Source organism: Copadichromis virginalis, linkage group LG1, assembly GCF_057382275.1.
Source record: "Copadichromis virginalis isolate Kocher_CV1m ecotype Utaka linkage group LG1, C_Virginalis_male_GT1.1, whole genome shotgun sequence".
Lineage (NCBI taxonomy): Eukaryota > Metazoa > Chordata > Actinopteri > Cichliformes > Cichlidae > Copadichromis > Copadichromis virginalis.
In genome coordinates this window covers 33,651,945-33,674,571 of record NC_140618.1, presented here as the reverse complement: position 1 = coordinate 33,674,571, position 22,627 = coordinate 33,651,945, and the positions used below count along the sequence as shown (strand labels likewise).

General features: G+C 38.4%; 1 long non-coding RNA gene and 1 pseudogene across 2 annotated transcripts; one reads left to right on the top strand and one right to left on the bottom strand.

Annotated features, from left to right (window-relative positions):
• Positions 1-3,816: 3,816 nt before the first annotated feature.
• Positions 3,817-6,919, bottom strand: LOC146719107 (uncharacterized). Its single transcript, XR_014920964.1, has 3 exons — positions 6,492-6,919; positions 5,902-6,038; positions 3,817-5,672 (listed from the first exon to the last, which is right to left on the bottom strand). It is a non-coding gene; the product is annotated as an uncharacterized LOC146719107 (long non-coding RNA).
• A 2,087-nt stretch (positions 6,920-9,006) lies between these two features.
• Positions 9,007-10,272, top strand: LOC146719106 (uncharacterized; annotated as a pseudogene). Its single transcript, XR_014920864.1, has 2 exons — positions 9,007-9,275; positions 9,576-10,272. The product of XR_014920864.1 is annotated as an uncharacterized LOC146719106 (transcript).
• Positions 10,273-22,627: the final 12,355 nt, after the last annotated feature.

Sequence of the window (22,627 nt, the reverse complement as noted above, 5' to 3'; positions counted from 1 at the left end):
TGTCTGTGGATGAACAGGGTGGATGGTTCATTTGCTTGCTAGGCAAATGTGTAATTTACTATACATTGGGGCCTTTGTACTCAAGGGAATATCCTGTTTTCAGTATCTCTACAGTTCAGTTCAGTTCAGTTCAGTTCATTTTTATTTCAAACATTTCAAACATGTGCCTTCACAATCATTACAAAATATCATTCCATTATTTGTTTGAAAAGGAGTAGGCTGAAGTATTTACTTATTTGTCCCTACCCCCTCAAGTTTTACCTCTCATTCATTTAATTTTTTTTTGTCTTAAATTAAACAAACAACATATGAAACATATGAAACATATGAAGTAAAACAAAACATAACATACATAAATCAAAAACAAGAAATTAGCAAGCCCCACCACAGTATAGTTTCTTTCATATGAAAAATACAGAATGTGTATATTTGCAGATACACAAGTTATGGAAAAACAACAAACCAAAGAAAAAAAAAAAAAAAACCCAAAAAAGAACCGCAACACCATTGCCAGCAACATTACCGTCCTGGGTTAACCCCGTTTTCTTCATTCTTATACTTATTTAAAATTAGGTTTTTATATTTTACTTTAAACTGTTTTATGTTTTGACTGTCTTTTATTTCTTCTGTTAGACTGTTCCATAATTTAACTCCTGAAATTGAGATTGACATAGTTCTTAAAGTTGTTCTAGCACTTTGTATTTTTAAATTCCATTTCCCTCTTAAGTTATACCCACCTTCTCTTTCTATGAACAATTTACAGATTTCTTTGGGAAGCAATTTATTTCTTACTTTATACATTATTTGCGCTGTTTTAAGCTTCACCAAGTCTTGGAATTTAATAGCTTGCATTTTGACAAAGAGTGCATTTGTATGGTCCCTGTACCCTACATTATTTATTAATCTAATGGCCCTTTTCTGTATTATAGTTATTGTTTGTGTGTTACTTTTGTATGTGTTTCCCCAGACCTCTACACAGTAGCTCATATATGGCAGTAGTAAAGCACAGTATAAAATGTGCAGTGCTTTCTGATCCAACATATGCTTTGCTTTCCCCAGGATGGCAATGCCCCGTGCCAATTTCCCCCGAACATAAGTAATGTGTGGCTTCCAACAGAGCTTGTGGTCGATGATCACCCCAAGAAATTTTATTTCATTTACTCTTTCTAAATATACATTGTCAACACATATTTCTACTTCGATGTTTTTCTTTTGGTTTCCAAACAACATAAATTTGGTTTTATCTAGATTCAATGATAATTTATTTATATCAAACCACTTCTTTAATATTGTTAATTCCTGTGTGATCATTTCCAAAACCTGTGGCAATTCCCCTCCTGAACACAGTATATTTGTGTCATCTGCAAATATTACAAACTTTAAAATCTCCGATACTCTGCAGATATCATTTAAGTACATAATAAACATTTTTGGACCCAGTACTGAACCTTGAGGTACTCCACAAGCTATATCCATCAAATTAGATTTATATTCATTTATTTGTACATATTGTTGCCTATTCCCTACATAGCTTTTTAACCATTCCAAAACCACTCCCCTAAACCCGTACTTTTCCAGTTTTTTTAATAGAATTTCATGATTAACAGTATCAAACGCCTTCTTTAGATCTAAGAAAACTCCGAGCGCATACCTCTTACTATCCATACATTCCGTTATCTTTTCCATTAAATCTATCAGTGCCAAAGCTGTTGATCTGTTGCTTCTGAACCCATACTGACTATCTGTCATTAATTCATATTTTTCCACAAAACTGTCAAATCTTTTTATGAAGAGTTTTTCCTGTCATGGTCCTGGGCCATGTGGGCCCAGTATTCTTAGTTTTCATGTATTTTTGTATTTTGTTCTTTATTTAGGCCATGCTTCCTGGGTTGATCTGTTACGTTGTTCCTTATGTGTTTTCCCTTCGTGACTCTTACCCCCTGTGTGCCCCTCTGTGTATTTATGAGCCCTCGTCTCTCTTTGTGTTTTATTCTATGTTTTCCCCAGCCCGTTATGTCTGCGTTCTCCCCGTGCTCTCTCTCCTCCTGTTTGAACCTCTGTGTACTTCCTGTTTTACTTTGCCCATCTCCCATCAGTGTTACGTTCACTCCTGCCGTGTCTTGTTATGATTATCAGTGTCACCTGTGTTCCCCGTGTGCATCCACTTCCCCTGATCATCCCTCATGTGTATTTAGTCTCTGTGTTTCATACAGTCTGTGTTGCGTCGTCTGTGTTCCCACCCCCTGTGTTCCGTATTTCCAGCCATAGCCTTTCCTTAGTTTGTCCAGTTTAGGTTTCTGTTGAGCTACTACTCATATGCTGCCTTCACTCTGTTTTGTTCCTTTCATCAGCCATAATAAAAGGCTCGCTTTTGTTTAAATCCACTCCTGCATCCTCGCTTGTGTTCGCACCTGGGTCCACCATACACATTCCCGCACGGTCTGCCTCCGCAGACCGTGACATTTCCAGTATCTTAGAGAACTGGGAGAGTATTGACACTGGTCTATAGTTTGTAAAATGATGTCCTTCACTGGTTTTGTAAATGGGAATAACTTTAGCAACTTTCATTTTTTGTGGAAAAACTCCTTTTTGAAACGACAAGTTGAATATATATTTTAATGGTTTTACGATACCATCAATAACTGTCTTTACCGTTACCATATCAATATCATTCCAGTCTGTACTGGTTTTGTTCTTAAGTCCTCTAACTATGTCATAAATCTCTTTCTCTTCCACTGCTCTTAAAAACATTGAGCTACTATTCCTTTCAATATTTTCACCAGTGTCCCTTTCTATTCCATCAACCTTTATTTCTTCTGCCAGTTTTGGCCCTATGTTTACGAAGAATTCATTAAAGCCATTTACTATCTCTTCCATGTTATTAATACTTCTTGTCCCTTCTATAAAGTACCCAGGGTAATCATTATTCCTTAATTCATTTTTGATTATTCTGTTTAATACATTCCATATATCTCTTGTGTTATCTTTATTGTGTTCTAGCCTTTTAATGTAATACTCTCTTTTACAGGATCTCATTATATTAGTTAATTTATTTTTGTAAGTTTTATACTTCATTTCAGTTTCTATTGTTCTCTTTTTCATGAATTCTCGATATAGGGTATTCTTTTTTTCTGGCATTTTGTAGTCCTTCATACAAATATGAATTATGCAAAATTTGTGATGTAATCATACATACAGACAATGTACTCTAACGGTAAAAACATAAAATTTGAAGTCTTTTTTTTCATTTACATTTTATGTGCCCCAGCTTTTTTGGAATTGAATCGAACAGTTCTCTCTATACTAGTGGTCTATACTAGGTGATTACTGTCATAATCACAGTCTGCTTTCCACTTTGGCAACTAGAAGGCAATACTCTACAATATGCAATAAAAATACACTACTTCTCTCTCATGTTCTGAAAAAAACCAACCTTCCCACAGCAAACACAGTAAGAGCCACAGATGAATTTTTGTCAGCGTGCCTTTGGTCATAAAGAATGGAGTCAAACATCCCCTCCCAGATGATAGGAGCTTTCCAGGATGTGAATGTCTGAACCAATGGTCTGGCCCTGAGTGAAATTAAAAATAAATGTTGACATGCAGTTAAGATCCTGGATTTTATACTGGCAAATGTTTAGACTAAAAACAGACATTCTATATATTCAAAAGATCATTCTATATATTCAGACTTTGGTTGGAATATATATATAATATTTTCCTAAAGGGCATTCCATAATATATATATATATATATATATATATATATATATATATATATATATATATATATATATATATATAATGTTTTTCCTCTACACCCCCCCCCCCAATTTTTTTGCACATGTCGAGGAGCGTGTCAGGCTACATTTCACTGTGTGTTATACTTGTATAACTATGCATGTGACAAATAAAGAACCTTGAACCTTGAGAGTTTACTGGTCAAAACTATTTATTAAACAAATAAAACACATTTTTTTAACCACCAAAAAATACACGTTCAAAGCAACACAACAGCGGCCCAATATCAGACAAAACTCCACTCTGTAGAGTAGGCAATCGTAATGAAGCAGTTGGTTTTATTTTGTGGATTCAAGCTGCTCTTTGTATTTTTGGCCACCAGATGTCACCAAACAGGACTGTGTTGAAAAGCTTCGAGTAATGAACCGTTTTTCAATACAAGCTTCAGTGCTTCAGAAAGCTTCATTTGGCCATCACTAGTGTAATGCATTTACAGTGCTACAGTCAAAAGGCAGTTGTCAAAGACTTACATTGCCATTTCAGACTGCACAACTTCTCCACCAGTTGAGTCCTCATTGGCTTCTGTAATCTAAAACACCAGAGTATTAAAATATAAAAGAAATGGAACAACAAATGACAAACAAGAACAGAGGACAAGTCAAAGACAAGAACCAAAACAGCCACACCTAAAATGAATGAAAGCATAACCACAGAAGATCAGTCTTTGTGTCAGGGCTCTGTGTGCGGGCAGGCAGAGAGGAGGATCCAAGTGCAGGACTCGAACACAGAATTGTAAATCAGAACCTCAGCTTTATTGCTGACATGAAAACCAAACGTGAAGTGCCGTGACTACAGAAACCAAAGAAACACACAAGCATAATCTGAGGGTACGACACGACAACTGGCAGGGAAACACACAAGGCTTAAATACATACTGAGGTGATTAGGGAATGTGAAACAGGAGGAGAGCACAGCTGGGACTCATCAGACATGACGAGGCAAAACTCAACACATTGACATAGTACACAGACTTTCAAAGTAAAACAGGAAACTGAACAGACGTGGACTAACCTAGGGGATACGGTGACAGAACAAGAGACACACTGACAGAGACGACTGTATACTAACAGAACACAGAACCACGACCTAAGAAGGAGAACACAAGAAATGCCCAGGACCTAGGGAGTTAGGAATACTAGCGACAGAAATCAAACGCAAGAGAATCAAAACACATCATGAAATCAAAGCTAACTAATACAAACAGAAAAACACTGAGTCCACAGACTCAGGACCGTGACACTTTGGGTAGGTAGAACTTAGGATAACTGAGGGGGAAAAAATAAATAAATAAATAAATAAAGGAAAGGTTAAGGACATTAACAAAAGATAATGAAAAAGCCAGAACCCAGGAAACTAAGATTACAAGAACAAAATGACCCTAACCCTAAAATACTGTTAGACCACAGTTGAAGCTTGCTCTACTGCATTTCTGTTATTAACAGTGAATCAATTGGCGGGGCATTATTTAAGCATAGCCATCTGGCATAGTGATCAGATGAATGTCTCAAATCCTTTGGGGAAACTCACAGCATTTATTATTCTGAGCAGTAACATGTTAAAGATGTCTTATACAATACTAGGGTGACTGGAGCGCCACTGAGTTACAGTAATAGTGACAATTATGCCATATCAGCCACCCGAGTGGAACATTTGAATACCTTTGGACGGATATAAAGATTGGAGCGACCCAGTAGGTTTCTTGCTCTAATTTCTTGGGGCGTCTCCTCTTCAAGAGGAAGAATGAGCCGCTGTCCATTCACTTTGCATAGATCGAACTGCAAGGGTATGTCTGCAATATTGTCCCGTAGTGCCTGCCTGAATTCAGCTGCATTTAGGTTTACAGGAACGACCACCCGAGTAGCAGGAGTGGCATCTGTAATCAAATTTAAACCAAATTAGCTTTCCCTAAAAACGGAAAAGGGTAAATTGTCACATTGTAGTGTCTCAACATCAACTTATTGGTGCAAGGAAATAAAGATTACAAAGGTGCTAAAAATCTAATGCCAAATTCTACAATTTGTAAACAACTGACACCATGACGTAATTTTCTTTTTTCAAACCCATCACTCCAAATAATTAATATTAATATAAATATTGATTACCCCTATGAGATCGGTAGTGTGTCAGTGTGGGATTCCTTAGTACTGACACCTTAAACGTTAACTGGCGATGTCTGGTTCTCCCGCCTCTTGGTCTGCGCACTGGCCCACCTCCGTGCTGTTGGCGGAAAACTCCAAAGCTATCATTAGACCATGAGATAATTTTAGTCAAACTAATGACACAGAGACACCCCCCCCCCCCCCCCCCCCCCAAGAAAAAAAAGAAAAGAAAAAAAAAACACCCAACACACTCAGAGTAAGGAATGAGTGTTCAACACATCGGTGTTTATTGCGTGCATTTTTCGATTGTCTCGCAAATTAAATGCTCCCTGAAAATATGGGATATGCTACATTTATAAACTAAAATCTTTATGCATAAATGCACATAACAGGGATTAAAATGACTGTCATTTGAAGTCGTCAATCTAGGATAGACATTTATGATTACAGAATTTGTTGTTGAATTGTAACACATAATTAGTAAATGAGCCATTTATTATTTAAAAATGTAAAAGTTATTTCCTTTTGCAAAAACAAAAAAGGCGCAAAGCTAAAAGCTTGCCAATAGAGTAACCACCACCAAAGCATTTCACCTTTGTAGAAGAGATGTCCCCTCTTCACTGTCATCTTGATTCAGTAGCCGGTTAAATTGGGCATTCATTCTGTCTCTGATATCAGTGACTCTCCGTCGAAATGCAGCGCTCCGTTCGGACATGACTGTCCACAAAAAGTCCGCCAAAAGGCTGGGCAGATATATATATATAGCATCCCTAAAATTCAAAGTACGGCGGGAGAAGGTACATTGTTTGTGATTGGATCAGCAAGACTGAAGGTTGTGTTTTTTGTTTTTTTTAATCCACCCCTTACCACAACCTGTGATCAGAATTTGTGTTAACCAATCACAGTCAACCTCATATTTGTGTTGTCTCAATCAAGCTATGTGCGACAAACTACATACAGATGAATGCATGCGAAATCTCTGCGCCAACAAAAAACACCGTAAGTACCCTAGTTAATCTCAATTATTGTTCGACTTAGCTAACTAAAAGCTAAGCGATGATTCAAAAACATTGCTTTGTCCTTTTAAGCACATGTTACATGTTAGCTTTGTATTGTAGTAAGCGAAAAAAAAAGTCATGCTGAGAACCTTCACAGACAAGTCATGCTAACCTTTGTCCGTTAGGAATGTTGCCAACATGCCATTTTAGGTGAGGCATGTTAATAAGGTCTTTAATATGGTACTCCGTTTAGCCACTTTATATTATTTAAAATACGGTTTTATATCACTTGTTACATTAGCCGGATTAGGCTACACGGTACTGCACTGCCATCCCAGATAGCAAGACGACATTGAATTGATGTTGATTTTTTCTATAAAGTACCGGAGAAAGTAGATTGAATGTTCTTTTGTTATCACTGATTTATGGTCTAGTTACAGTTCACTAGCTATGTCGACGTGCAATTTAGGTATATCTGACCGGTAAATTAAAGCAGCGATCACCTGGACTGTTCCGTATCACCCCTCTCACAGTGGTACATCCCTCCAGGTAACCATTCACAAGTCTTGTACAGTAGAGCGGGAATTAATCTCAGCGGAATTGAGAGGAGAAAGTGGATGCAAGCTGCCGTTAAACTTGACTGAAGAAGAAGAGAGGAGAAAGTAAAGAAATGAATAAAGAACAGTCAGTATATGCAGAAAATAAATAATAAAGTTAAAAGACAGCATGGTCTTCATGAACCCAGGGTACAATACAAAAATGTCGTTTTATTTAAGTGAGCAAAACAATGTAGACCATGTTAATTTTGGTAATTAGTTGGAAAAAAAAAACCTAATGACAGCATTTAAAATAAACAAAGATGAATAACATGGATGGGAACATTTGACAATGGAATTGGAACATTATCAAAAATGATTTTTCAGATATGCTGAGTAGAAGATGCGGAGATTCAAATTTTTAACTTGGGTGTGTGTTTGAAATATGAAAATATTGGTTGACATCGTTGACATACTGCTATTAAAGATAGGAATATGTATGAAACGTAGATTCAAAAGCTCTATTAACAGAACTATAACCTGTTAGAATGTGACATTTATTTCAGATGCATTCTGTAACTGTTCACAGTCCCAATACTTAGTGATGACAGAGTGTTTCCAAAAGTGCTCAGTCACAATTTTCAGAAGACTAACATGAAATTTTTTGATTTATTTAAATATATAAAGCAATAATTTAAATTTTTGTCTTTGTAGAATCACAGTACAAAGTATGGCCTGGAGGATTTTCATCTCAAGGTGCAAGAACATTCATAATGACTGTACACGGTGGCTGCTGATGGACGATGTTGGGCCAGATGTGCTACAGTTAGCGTTAAGGAGGTATGATGAAAGCATGATGGAAAACATTTAACATTTTAACTTGCATAAAATGTTTAAGGGGAATATGGCCTGAAAATATAACATGAATTAAGAAGTAATTTTTTGATGTCTTTGAGGTTGGAGACAATGCAGAGAAGCCTTCGGTGGGCAAGAGGAAGACTGATCAGTGTAACTGCAGCAGATCAACTTCTACGTGACTTGGCTGAATTGATTCAGGAGGTCGAACTGTCTACTCAGCATGGCCAACAAGGTAAGCACATATTTTGTCGATTCCTTGACTGATCAGAAGTGTGAAATAAATTATGACTCTGTCTTAACCTATTTTCCAAATACACCAAACTCTTATATATTTTCAGGCTCTTTTGGATACCAGGCACCAGTGGTTTTCAACAGAGGTAGAGGCAGATCCCTTTACCTTATCACTCGGGAACAGCTTTCATTCCTGAAGTCATGTGGATTCACTGCACCTCAGATGGCTGATATTTTGAATGTTTCACTTCGTACAATTCGAAGACGTCTGCGGTCAGTGACTTTTGAAACCAGTGTGACTTTCAGTTCTTTTGTGACACACACCCACTGTTTATTCAAATTAAATGGTATTGTGAAATTGTAAAAATTAGTATGTTTGAATGTGCACTAACTAGTCAAGTAATGATGTGTGTTGTTATGGCAGTGATAAAATACTCGTGTTCTTTTTGTCTGATTTCAGACAGTATCATTTCACCCGTGCATCAATGTATGCGGAACTGACTGACAGTGCGCTGGATGAACATGTGCAGGACATTGTCGCTGGCAATGAACAAATTGGTCCTGAGGCTGTCAGAGCCTCCCTGCGAGTACGTGGACTACGTGTACAGTGAAGGAGGGTTCGAGCAAGCATGCTACGGATAAATCCTGGAGCAGCTGCCATAAGAGCAGTTTTGCGGAGACCAGAACGAAGAACATATCAGGTTGCAGGTCCAAACTCATTGTGGCACATTGATGGAAATCACAAGCTGATAAGGTAACCAAGCACACTGATTTGTTGAACACCTATTTTGACCAAAGTGAAATTCCGCATTACATCAAATATAACTGTTGAACAGTAAGACACATCCAATAGAGCCAGGCCCTGGGATGGGCAGTCCTCTAACACAACTGGTTATGTTTAAAGGGGAAAATGAGAGAACACAGACATCGCAAGCAACGTACAGACAAACTTGACATGCAATAGTGCCATGTAAATCAATTAAGAGTGTGTGTTTCCATTGTTTCAATAACAAAGCAGAAATAAGATTTTTCTTCTTATGGACCACGGTTTTAGGTGGAGGATAGTCATTCATGGGGCTATTGATGGATACAGTCGTCTTGTGGTCTTCCTTCATGCCTCAAACAACAACTGTAGCAGTACTGTTTTATCAAGTTTCATCAGAGCCGTGGTATCCTATGGTGTACCCTCGAGGGTCCGGACAGACAGAGGAGGGGAAAACAATGCTGTCTGCCTGATGATGAACATTTTCAGAGGCTTTGATCGTGGAAGTGCCCTAAGAGGAAGGAGTACCCATAATCAGAGAATTGAGAGGCTCTGGGGTGATCTGTGGCGAGGAATGACCAATGTGTACTGTGATTTATTTCACCACCTGGAGGAGGAAGGCATCATTGACATTGACAATGAAATGCACCTTTGGGCTCTCCATTACATCTATCTCCCAAGGATCAACAGAGATTTGAAAGACTTCACTCAACAGTGGAACAATCATGGCTTGCGGACAGAGAGACACTTGAGCCCATTACAGATTTTTGTCCGAGGCAGCCTCCAGCAACAGGGCCGAGCCTCAACTGCCATGCAGGACATCTTTCAGACCAGAGCAGCTGCTGCTGATGGGAGTATTGGTGGGACAGCTGATGGTGGTGTGACAGCCACTGAGAGTGAAACGACTGCTGCTCAGGGCTCAGGTGCAGATTCTGGTGGTGGTGCTGCTGCTCATGGTACAGATGAGCTGGGATTGCTGGTCGACTGACCTGAGAGGATTACTGTGCCAGACATTGAATTTACTCTGGACGGAATGGTGATGGAGCAAGTGGTAGAACTGTTTAATCCACTAAGTGGCACCAGAGGGAGTCATGGTATTGAGCTCATCACTGGCTTAATATACTTTCTGGACTCCACATATCACTGAGACAGTTCAATTAATGACTGAAACATAATAGCAGCAAGTGGAAAGACTTCAAAATATCTAGGTGACTGGATACATATAATGTGAAAAGTTATGATACGTGTTTACTGTGTACCATTGAGTAGTGGTGTAAATGCTGTTAAAATGTTCTGTGTGGATTTCATGATGTAGATGACTGATTTATAAGTTACATAATATCATGAATATATATAGTTTGTGTTGAAATGTCTTTATTTGAAATGTACATGTGTAAAGTGTAAGAGCTAGTGTCTCGTGAGAATACCCTTAACGAGAGTACACGAGACTTTGCATGGACTGCGAGGGAGCAGATGTCTCTCATGAAGTGATTTTAAGTTAAAAGTTTACTAAAAGAAAAAGCAACACAAGGACTTAAGGACCTCTTTTCAGGACAAGCAGCCAACGAGGTATTTGTCATTTGAGAAATGTTGTTATTTGTGTTTGGACTTAATATGTGTACTCTAAAGTTGCTAATTGATTTGTACTGTTCGCTTGTGACCAGTTCTCATGGTGTATCGGCGTACTGGTGATGGTGAAGCCGAGGAGAGAAGGCCCAAGTAATAAACGCCCGTTTCAAAGAACCGACCTGTGTCTGTGTTGTTGTGAATTCTGTCATGGAAATCAGTGCATTTCCTGTATCCTTTGGGGCAACAGACCTGAGTCACACTTTTAGAGAAGTACCTGGTGAGGTGGATTGAGAGGAATATCCATGATGCATGGCAGTTTGTTCACTCACTTCCTCTCCACCACAGCTTCCGAAGTGCAGCCAATCACAGAGCTTGCTCTCCTGATCCAAGAAGAACACATCAAAGTGCGCTGCACAAGCTTGCTCACAAAAAATAGCCTGCCCATACACTGCTTGTGTACAGCTTCTGTTTTGATCTTCCAGTTCAGCAAATGTATATATGTGGGTGTCCAGGTATTTGTGCTCCTCCACCACATCATATCAGTGGGTTCAGTATCTTATACTTTTGTCAAGATAATGCACACTGCAGCCGACAGTTATCAGAAAGAAGCCATTACCAAGTTACACGGATTCTTTTTTTTTTATAACTTCATGTCATATAAACTAGTTATGTTATGTGCAACACTGTCATGTGCCACTCTGGTTTTATGTTTCAAATTCATGTAAGACATCCAGAGTACTCTGATGACATTGACAAGGACATCTCCAGTTTATATGGGAAACTATTATTTCAGGTTCTTGAGATTACTTATTTACGTCACTTTTGACAAAACGTACATACAGGTCTGATTCAAAACTGTATATCTATTTTTTTAATGCATGTTGAAAGGGCAAAAATATTCCTGAGATACTGTTAACATTATTAAATTTGAAGGCTATTATACAGTGGTATTACTTTAAACTGAGTAAAACGGTATTTTGATAAAAGTTAAGGTCTCCGTTTGTTTCAGAAAAAGCATACTGTCATTTACTTGCTTTTATTATTTATTTATATGCCCTCCGCGGACCATCTCTGCACTGCGTGGGTGATTAGTGGCTCCCTGCACAGTAAGGGCTGCACACAGGGACAAGACGCACTCGGTTACGATCGGATCTTCCCTGGGCAGGGGGAGGTGATGAACTGTATGCCACTTTTTCATTGGCATACATTAAGTACAATGTTTTATTGCCTACAGTGGGGCAGGTCACATACTGGGTGAAGGCGGGCAGTGTGGAGTCCAGCGAGACATGATTAAAGTCCCCTGATATTAGAAGAAGAGCTCTCGGAGATTGCGTTTGCAGTCTGCGGACCACAGAGAGTCACAGGCTGCCTCCACGGATGCTAACGGCTAATAGCTCAATGTCTGTGTTGCAGAGTTGTTCTTTCACAGCGATGTGCCCAGAGATACCACAACCGTCTTTAACAAACACTGCCAGCCCCCCTCCTTTCCTCTCACCGCTGTCTCTCGTCTTGTCCGCCCGCAGCAGCTGGAAGCCGGGCAGCCTACTCACAGAGGGAGTACCGGTGTTCCAGATCAACTGGCGTTTAGATCAACTGGCGTTGGTCGAACAGATGTGTGGCAGTCTTGCGTTTCAGGAGCTGCTACCGACAAACCAGCAAAAAAACGCCAAATGTGTAATCTGTGACACTTGTGAGGTTGTCTCAAACACACTCCGTCAGTCTTGATGCTGTTGAACAACAAAATGTTTAAAAATGTGGCGAGTTTACCTGGTGATATCCTCATGCGCGACGCGATCGCGAAAACAGCAAACAAGTAACACCACGCCGTTGTTGTTCACAGGACAGCAAGAGTAAACGATCGGGAGACCCTTGTCGTCGTTATCGTTCCACTCGCACGGTTTATTTCACCGAATTCAGCGTTTTTGCTTCACAACTACAGCGTGCAGTTTACTTTGTGCACCAACATGGAGTCGAGTCAACCAGCGCCACCTCTGGCCAAGTGCCACAGCCTACAGCCAGATCAACCGGTGACACACATCTGCAGCACGTTTGAATTCGTGTCATGCACATTTGTACCTTTCAATTGTGTGTTTGTGTGTTTTATCCTGAAGGTCTCAGCTCTTCTTTTGATTGTATATCTTTCCCTGCTGGTTGATCCTTCAGGATAGCGATCGTGGAGCTTGAACTCCAGAAGCTCCCTCACAATTCTGGGATCCATTTCCCTCACCTACACCTGTCCACCTATCTACCTACTCCACTGTACCACAAACACACAGACTAACAGACACACCACACAAACCAACTAGCACACCTCACTCACTCACTTTCAGGAGTCCACTCTCTCACAAGCTCTTCCCAACCACACTGGCTATAGTTGCCTTCTAATCACTATCTAACTGCTGTAAATTCACTGACTGCTACCACCTCACGAAACCCACAGATGTTGGTTGTACTCACTGGGCTTATATAGACTGCATATGACTACCAATTCCTTCCAGCTGTGCTGCTTAATCACCTATATTGGCTACCAGTGTTCCTAGCAAACACCACACGGTTGCCTCATGTGACTCCAGTTGCACAATTGAAATATACAGAATCACAGTAGAGACATAGGCAGCCTATTCTGACAAGGTGTGTTGTGAGCACACTGATGACATATTTCTATGTGATCTATGTGTGGAATGCATATTGTTGTTGGGTAATAACATGAACAGAAGGAGTTGTGATGTCTACAACTTCATGTATATGATGGGATTTAAATGGATACACAATTGTGTTTCATGTGGTTGCATGGTTTATGGGACAGCAAAGACAACATTGACAATTACAAATGTGTTGTGCAGGTAACATATTCAAACGTGGTGATGGGACCAGCTGCAGATGTGTGTCATACGTATATCTGGCTGGATGATGGACAGAAGGAATTGACCCGTGTAGTCTTTGCTTACTGATTGTTTGTAGTGTTGACAATCCACATTGCTGGCATTGCATGTTTCAACATATTTGTGGGTAGATTTAGATGCACCACGTGTGAGTGCAGCCACTCAGCCTTTACTCAATGTGATCATAGCAGCAGGTGCAGATGTGTGTCACAAGTTAATCTAGTGGTAGGCTATGGTACTTGGCCACAGGTGGCAGCAGTGGACTGACCTGCATTGGGGACTGGTCCAGCTGCTATGTGGTAGTCAGTAGATGGGCTCCACATTGGGGATTATATGCAAGTTTTGGGGACTGTTTATTGCTGATCACTGTGTGACTGCTGTACATTCAGCGTAGCTGCCATCCCCTTACGGATCGTTATGGGATTGACCACACTTATACAGACTGTATATCACATCCAACTCTGAAATGTGCGTTTGCAGAGGGGAGACACAGGCAGACTATGCTGGCGACATGTGAGTTACAACACTGGTGAAATATTGGTGTGTCATATATTTGTTCACGACATTTTTCTTATGGGCAAAAGTGTTGATATCAGGATGGTGATTCTTATGACTATGTGTATGTCATTTGGCATTTTGTACAAATGTAGGCTGATAATAAATACATGATATCATTTCATTCATTTCAAAGGTTTATTTGCATGACGCACAAACACACAATTGAAAGGTACAAATGTGCATGACACGAATTCAAACGTGCTGCAGATGTGTGTCACAGGTTGATCTGGCTGTAGGCTGTGGCACTTGGCCAGAGGTGGCGCTGGTTGACTCGACTCCATGTTGGTGCACAGAGCAAACTGCTCGCTTTAGTTGTGGAGCAAAAACGCTGAATTCGGTAAAATAAACCGTGCGAGTGGAACGATAACGACGACAAGGTTCTCCCGATCGTTTACTCTTGCTGTCCTGTGAACAACAACGGCGTGGTGTTACTTGTTTGCTGTTTTCGCGATCGCGTCGCGCATGAGGATATCACCAGGTAAACTCGCCACATTTTTAAACATTTTGTTGTTCAACAGCATCAAGACTGACGGAGTGTGTTTGAGACAACCTCACAAGTGTCACAGATGACACATTTGGCGTTTTTTTGCTGGTTTGTCGGTAGCAGCTCCTGAAACGCAAGACTGCCACACATCTGTTCGACCAACGCCAGTTGATCTAAACGCCAGTTGATCTGGAACACCGGGCAGTGCCGGGGTACTGCCACTGTGACCGGGTTAGCGTCATTAGCTCCTCAATCATATCAGGGAGCGATCTCACATTTACAGTGATTACAGGAAGGAGAGATGGTGTGTGAGGTGTCCTCGGGAGACATCACCCCCGTTTCTTGCCTCACTGGGGATGTAGGGTCTGTCTGCCGGTAGCGCAGCTGCAGGGCGCAGCGCTAACAGCTGATCCCTAATGTTAAACACTTGTGTCAAGCCAGCCTCCAATTCGAGACTTGCAGTCAAGCCAGCCTCCAGTTGATTTTACGTTCCCTGTGTATTCAAAGTATTACGGGAATGGATGTGGAAACCAGATTTCAAAATAAAAGCCAACTTCGAGTGAATTAACAGATATGTTAAGAACATAATAACATATAATTTAGGCTTTTTTTTTTTTTTTTAGAAACTCTAATGTTACATCTACATGACACAGCCTTGTACCCTAATTGTGCCCTGTCAAGGCCATCTTATTTTGGATTTCAAAGTAAAAGCCCTGTGAATCTTCATTTTTGAACTACTCTTTCAATGAATTCATAATGCTCTTAAAAGCAAAAGTCGTATTTCCAAATACTATTTGAACTTTGTATCAACACTTTCCAACCGCAGTCTTTTTCACAGTAATACCATATCAAATAAATTCTTTCTGATTTTGCTTTTCATAGTAATGGCCCTTTGAAATTGCCGATATTTGACTTAATCTTCTAACGATTCAAAATGCTCTAAAATGGAAAATTCCTGTTTCCACAGGGTAATTCCACCTTAGATCAACAGTATACAACCCCACAGTGATACCATATCAATATCAAGTCATTCTGATTTTGTTTTCAAAAATAAAAGCCCTTTCAAATTGTCCACAATTGACCTAACTTTCAGTGATTTCAAAATGCTCTAAAATGGAAAATTCCTGTTTCCACAGGATAATTCCACTCTGTATTTACAGTATACAGCCCCACAGTGATACCATATCAATATCAAGTCATTCTGATTTTGCTTTCAAAAATAAAAGCCTTTTCAAATTGTCCATAATTGACCTAACTTTCAGTGATTTCAAAATGCTCTTAAATAGAATTTTGCTGTTTCCACAGGGTAATTCCACTTTAGATCAACAGTATACAACCTCACAGTGATACCATATCAATATCAAGTCATTCTGATTTTGCTTTTCATAGTAATGGCCCTTTGAAATTGCCGATATTTGACTTAATCTTCTAACGATTCAAAATGCTCTAAAATGGAAAATTCCTGTTTCCACAGGGTAATTCCACTTTAGATCAACAGCATACAACCTCACGATGTTACCATATCAATATCAAGACATTCTGATTTTGCTTTCAAAAATAAAAGCCCTTTCAAATTGTCCATAATTGACCTAACTTTCAGTGATTTCAAAATGCTCTAAAATGAAAAATTCTTGTTTCCACAGGATAATTCCACCTTAGATCAACAGTATACAACCCCACAGTGATACCATATCAATATCAAGTCATTCTGATTATGCCTTCCAAAATAAAAGACTTTTCAAATTGTCCATAGTTGACCTACCTTTCAGTGATTTCAAAATGCTCTAAAATGGAAAATTCCTGTTTCCACAGGGTAATTCCACTTTAGATCAACAGTATACAACCCCACGGTGATACCATATCAATATCAAGTCATTCTGATTTTGCTTTCAAAAATAAAAGCCTTTTCAAATTGTCCATAATTGACCTAACTTTCAGTGATTTCAAAATGCTCTTAAATAGAATTTTGCTGTTTCCACAGGGTAATTCCACTTTAGATCAACAGTATACAACCCCACGGTGATACCATATCAATATCAAGTCATTCTGATTTTGCTTTTCATAGTAATGGCCCTTTGAAATTGCCGATATTTGACTTAATCTTCTAACGATTCAAAATGCTCTAAAATGAAAAATTCTTGTTTCCACAGGGTAATTCCACCTTAGATCAACAGTATACAACCTCACAGTGATACCATATCAATATCAAGTCATTCTGATTTTGCTTTCAAAAATAAAAGCCCTTTCAAATTGTCCACAATTGACCTAACTTTCTGTGATTTCAAAATGCTCTAACATGAAAAATTCTTGTTTCCACAGGGTAATTCCACTTTAGATCAATAGTATACAACCTCACAGTGATACCATATCAATATCAAGTCATTCTGATTTTGCTTTCAAAAATAAAAGCCTTTTCAAATTGTCCATAATTGACCTAACTTTCAGTGATTTCAAAATGCTATAAAATGGAAAATTCCTGTTTCCACAGGGTAATTCCACTTTAGATCAACAGTATACAACCTCACAGTGATACCATATCAATATCAAGTCATTCTGATTTTGCTTTCAAAAATAAAAGCCTTTTCAAATTGTCCATAATTGACCTAACTTTCAGTGATTTCAAAATGCTCTAAAATGAAAAATTCTTGTTTCCACAGGGTAATTCCACCTTAGATCAACAGTATACAACCTCACAGTGATACCATATCAATATCAAGTCATTCTGATTTTGCTTTCAAAAATAAAAGCCCTTTCAAATTGTCCACAATTGACCTAACTTTCAGTGATTTCAAAATGCTCTAAAATGAAAAATTCTTGTTTCCACAGGGTAATTCCACTTTAGATCAATAGTATACAACCTCACAGTGATACCATATCAATATCAAGTCATTCTGATTTTGCCTTCCAAAATAAATGCCCTTTCAAATTGAACATATACGGCCTACTTTTTTGACGATTTCAAAATGTTCTTAAACAGAATTTTGCTGTTTCCACAGGATAATTTCACTTTAGTTCAACAGTATACAACCTCACGATGTTACCATATCAATTTCAAGTCATTCTGATTTTGCTTTCAAAAATAAAAGCATTTTCAAAATGCCCATATCTGACTTGATCCTGGAACAATTTCAAAATGCTCTAAAATGGAAAATTCCTGTTTCCACAGGGTAATTCCACTTTAGATCAACAGTATACAGCCCCACAGTGATACCATATCAATATCAAGTCATTCTGATTATGCCTTCCAAAATAAATGCCCTTTCAAATTGAGCATATATACGACCTACTTTTTTAACGATTTCAAAATGTTCTTAAAAAGAATTTTGCTGTTTCCACAGGATAATTTCACTTTAGGTCAACAGTATACAACCTCACGATGTTACCATATCAATATCAAGTCATTCTGATTATGCCTTCCAAAATAAAAGACTTTTCAAATTGCCAAGATACGACCTACTCTTTTAAAGATTTCAAAATGCTCTAAAAGTGAAAATTGCTGTTTCCACAGGATAATTTCACTTTAGGTCAACAGTATACAACCTGACGATGTTACCACATCAATATCAAGTCATTCTGATTTTGCTTTCAAAAATAAAAGCATTTTCAAAATGCCCATATCTGACTTGATCCTGGAACAATTTCAAAATGCTCTAAAATGGAAAATTCCTGTTTCCACAGGGTAATTCCACCTTAGATCAACAGTATACAGCCCCACGGTGATACCATATCAATATCAAGTCATTCTGATTATGCCTTCCAAAATAAAAGACTTTTCAAATTGCCAAGATACGACCTACTCTTTTAAAGATTTCAAAATGCTCTAAAAGTGAAAATTGCTGTTTCCACAGGATAATTTCACTTTAGGTCAACAGTATACAACCTCACGATGTTACCATATCAATTTCAAGTAATTCTGATTATGCCTTCCAAAATAATGGCCTGTTGAAAATGCCCATAATTTACCTAACTTTCAGTGATTTCGGAATGCTCTAAAAAGGAAATTTTCTGTTTCCACAGAATAATTTCACTTTAAATCAACAGTATACAACCCCACAGAGATACGATGTTAAGATCAAGTCACTCTGATTTTGCCTTCCAAAATAAAAGTATTTTCAAATTGCCCATAGACGACCTACTCGTTTAACGATTTCAAAATGCTCTTAAATTGAAAGATGCTGTTTCCACAGGATAATTCCACTTTAGATCAACAGTATCCAACCCGACAGTAAAACCATGTAAATTTCATGTTGGTCTGATTTCGCCTTTCAAATTAATGGCCCGTCGAATTTGTCCATATGTGATATACTCTTTCAATTATTTCAGAATGTTTTAAAAATGAAAATTGCTGTTTCAACACATATTGGGTTTTCATTTTGAAAAGCAAAATCAGACTCAATTGATTATGACAGAATTGAATCATAAAGATGATGTAAAAGGAAGCTGAAATTGCCACTAGGTTGTAATTGATAGTACGTTTATATTTTAAGTCTGTGGAAAGATGTCATGGTTGGTTTGCAAGCTGTTTTGTAATTTCTTTATTTAGAATGACATCTTTCCACAGACTTAAAATATAAACGTACTATCAATTACAACCTAGTGGCAATTTCAGCTTCCTTTTACATCATCTTTATGATTCAATTCTGTCATAATCAATTGAGTCTGATTTTGCTTTTCAAAATGAAAACCCAATATGTGTTGAAACAGCAATTTTCATTTTTAAAACATTCTGAAATAATTGAAAGAGTATATCACATATGGACAAATTCGACGGGCCATTAATTTGAAAGGCGAAATCAGACCAACATGAAATTTACATGGTTTTACTGTCGGGTTGGATACTGTTGATCTAAAGTGGAATTATCCTGTGGAAACAGCATCTTTCAATTTAAGAGCATTTTGAAATCGTTAAACGAGTAGGTCGTCTATGGGCAATTTGAAAATACTTTTATTTTGGAAGGCAAAATCAGAGTGACTTGATCTTAACATCGTATCTCTGTGGGGTTGTATACTGTTGATTTAAAGTGAAATTATTCTGTGGAAACAGAAAATTTCCTTTTTAGAGCATTCCGAAATCACTGAAAGTTAGGTAAATTATGGGCATTTTCAACAGGCCATTATTTTGGAAGGCATAATCAGAATTACTTGAAATTGATATGGTAACATCGTGAGGTTGTATACTGTTGACCTAAAGTGAAATTATCCTGTGGAAACAGCAATTTTCACTTTTAGAGCATTTTGAAATCTTTAAAAGAGTAGGTCGTATCTTGGCAATTTGAAAAGTCTTTTATTTTGGAAGGCATAATCAGAATGACTTGATATTGATATGGTATCACCGTGGGGCTGTATACTGTTGATCTAAGGTGGAATTACCCTGTGGAAACAGGAATTTTCCATTTTAGAGCATTTTGAAATTGTTCCAGGATCAAGTCAGATATGGGCATTTTGAAAATGCTTTTATTTTTGAAAGCAAAATCAGAATGACTTGATATTGATGTGGTAACATCGTCAGGTTGTATACTGTTGACCTAAAGTGAAATTATCCTGTGGAAACAGCAATTTTCACTTTTAGAGCATTTTGAAATCTTTAAAAGAGTAGGTCGTATCTTGGCAATTTGAAAAGTCTTTTATTTTGGAAGGCATAATCAGAATGACTTGATATTGATATGGTATCACTGTGGGGCTGTATACTGTTGATCTAAGGTGGAATTACCCTGTGGAAACAAGAATTTTTCATTTTAGAGCATTTTGAAATCACTGAAAGTTAGGTCAATTATGGACAATTTGAAAAGGCTTTTATTTTTGAAAGCAAAATCAGAATGACTTGATATTGATATGGTATCACTGTGGGGCTGTATACTGTAAATACAGAGTGGAATTATCCTGTGGAAACAGGAATTTTCCATTTTAGAGCATTTTGAAATCACTGAACGTTAGGTCAATTGTGGACAATTTGAAAGGGCTTTTATTTTTGAAAACAAAATCAGAATGACTTGATATTGATATGGTATCACTGTGGGGTTGTATACTGTTGATCTAAGGTGGAATTATCCTGTGGAAACAAGAATTTTTCATTTTAGAGCATTTTGAAATCACTGAAAGTTAGGTCAATTATGGACAATTTGAAAAGGCTTTTATTTTTGAAAGCAAAATCAGAATGACTTGATATTGATATGGTGTCACTGTGGGGTTGTATACTGTTGATCTAAAGTGGAATTACCCTGTGGAAACAGGAATTTTCCATTTTAGAGCATTTTGAAATCACTGAAAGTTAGGTCAATTATGGACAATTTGAAAGGGCTTTTATTTTTGAAAGCAAAATCAGAATGACTTGATATTGATATGGTATCACTGTGGGGTTGTATACTGTTGATCTAAGGTGGAATTACCCTGTGGAAACAGGAATTTTCCATTTTAGAGCATTTTGAATCGTTAGAAGATTAAGTCAAATATCGGCAATTTCAAAGGGCCATTACTATGAAAAGCAAAATCAGAAAGAATTTATTTGATATGGTATTACTGTGAAAAAGACTGCGGTTGGAAAGTGTTGATACAAAGTTCAAATAGTATTTGGAAATACGACTTTTGCTTTTAAGAGCATTATGAATTCATTGAAAGAGTAGTTCAAAAATGAAGATTCACAGGGCTTTTACTTTGAAATCCAAAATAAGATGGCCTTGACAGGGCACAATTAGGGTACAAGGCTGTGTCATGTAGATGTAACATTAGAGTTTCTAAAAAAAAAAAAAAAAGCCTAAATTATTATGTTATTATGTTCTTAACATATCTGTTAATTCACTCGAAGTTGGCTTTTATTTTGAAATCTGGTTTCCACATCCATTCCCGTAATACTTTGAATACACAGGGAACGTAAAATCAACTGGAGGCTGGCTTGACTGCAAGTCTCGAATTGGAGGCTGGCTTGACACCAGTATGTAAACAAAGGAGCCATGCGCCGAGCGTCCAAACACGGGTGAAAAAAGTGGAGACAAAAGAAGAGAAAAGTCAACATAACTAGCACGAAGCGGTAATGCAAGATGGCAGGATCTGATTGCTAAGACATAAGTTAAAGGTTAAGAAAAGTAAAGAGGAAAATAAGAAAGAGGCTCAGTTAGCTGCCATAACAGGTAACACAGTTAAGGTTTCAGAAAAAGTATTCTGTCGTTTGTTTGCTCGATCTTGCCTTAAACACATCAAAATGCATAGTGGGATTATAATACAAGTGAATACTGGGACAAGCACTGGTACTGAATAGGCAATCGCTTAGCAGCAAGGTGAATCGGTGATGCATTAGTGTGGTCTGCACTTCCTCTTCTTTGATTGGGTGAAATGAGTTGAAAGTAATTGGATGAGGGAACCATGGGGAGTGCCCTGCATAATTTCAATAAAACGCCGTTTTAAACGTCGTTACAGCTGGCAGAGAACGCCGTAAAAAACGGCGTTCAAAGATGCATAAAAACGGCGTTTTGTGCCAAGTCGCGTAAAAAACGGCGTTTCCGTCTGTCTTTGAACGCCGCTTTTTACGTCACTCGGATGGTGCGTTCAGGGCGCCATCCGAGTGACGTAAAAAGCGGCGTTTGTCGGAACAGAACCCCGTTTTTTTCGGCGTTTTGAATAATTAAACGGCGTTTTTTACGCCATTTCTTAACCAAACGGGTTAGGAAAGTGGCGAATTTTGGCACTAATGGCTTGCCATTGCCTGACCTCCACCTTCGCCACGGCACAGCGGCTACGCCTCCCACCTTGGCTCAACAGAGGCTCCCGCCCCAGAGGCTCGGCTGTGTACCCCGCCCGCTTCCTCTTCCCGGAAAAAGCGGCGCACACGCCGCCATAACAAGGACTATTTTCAGCCA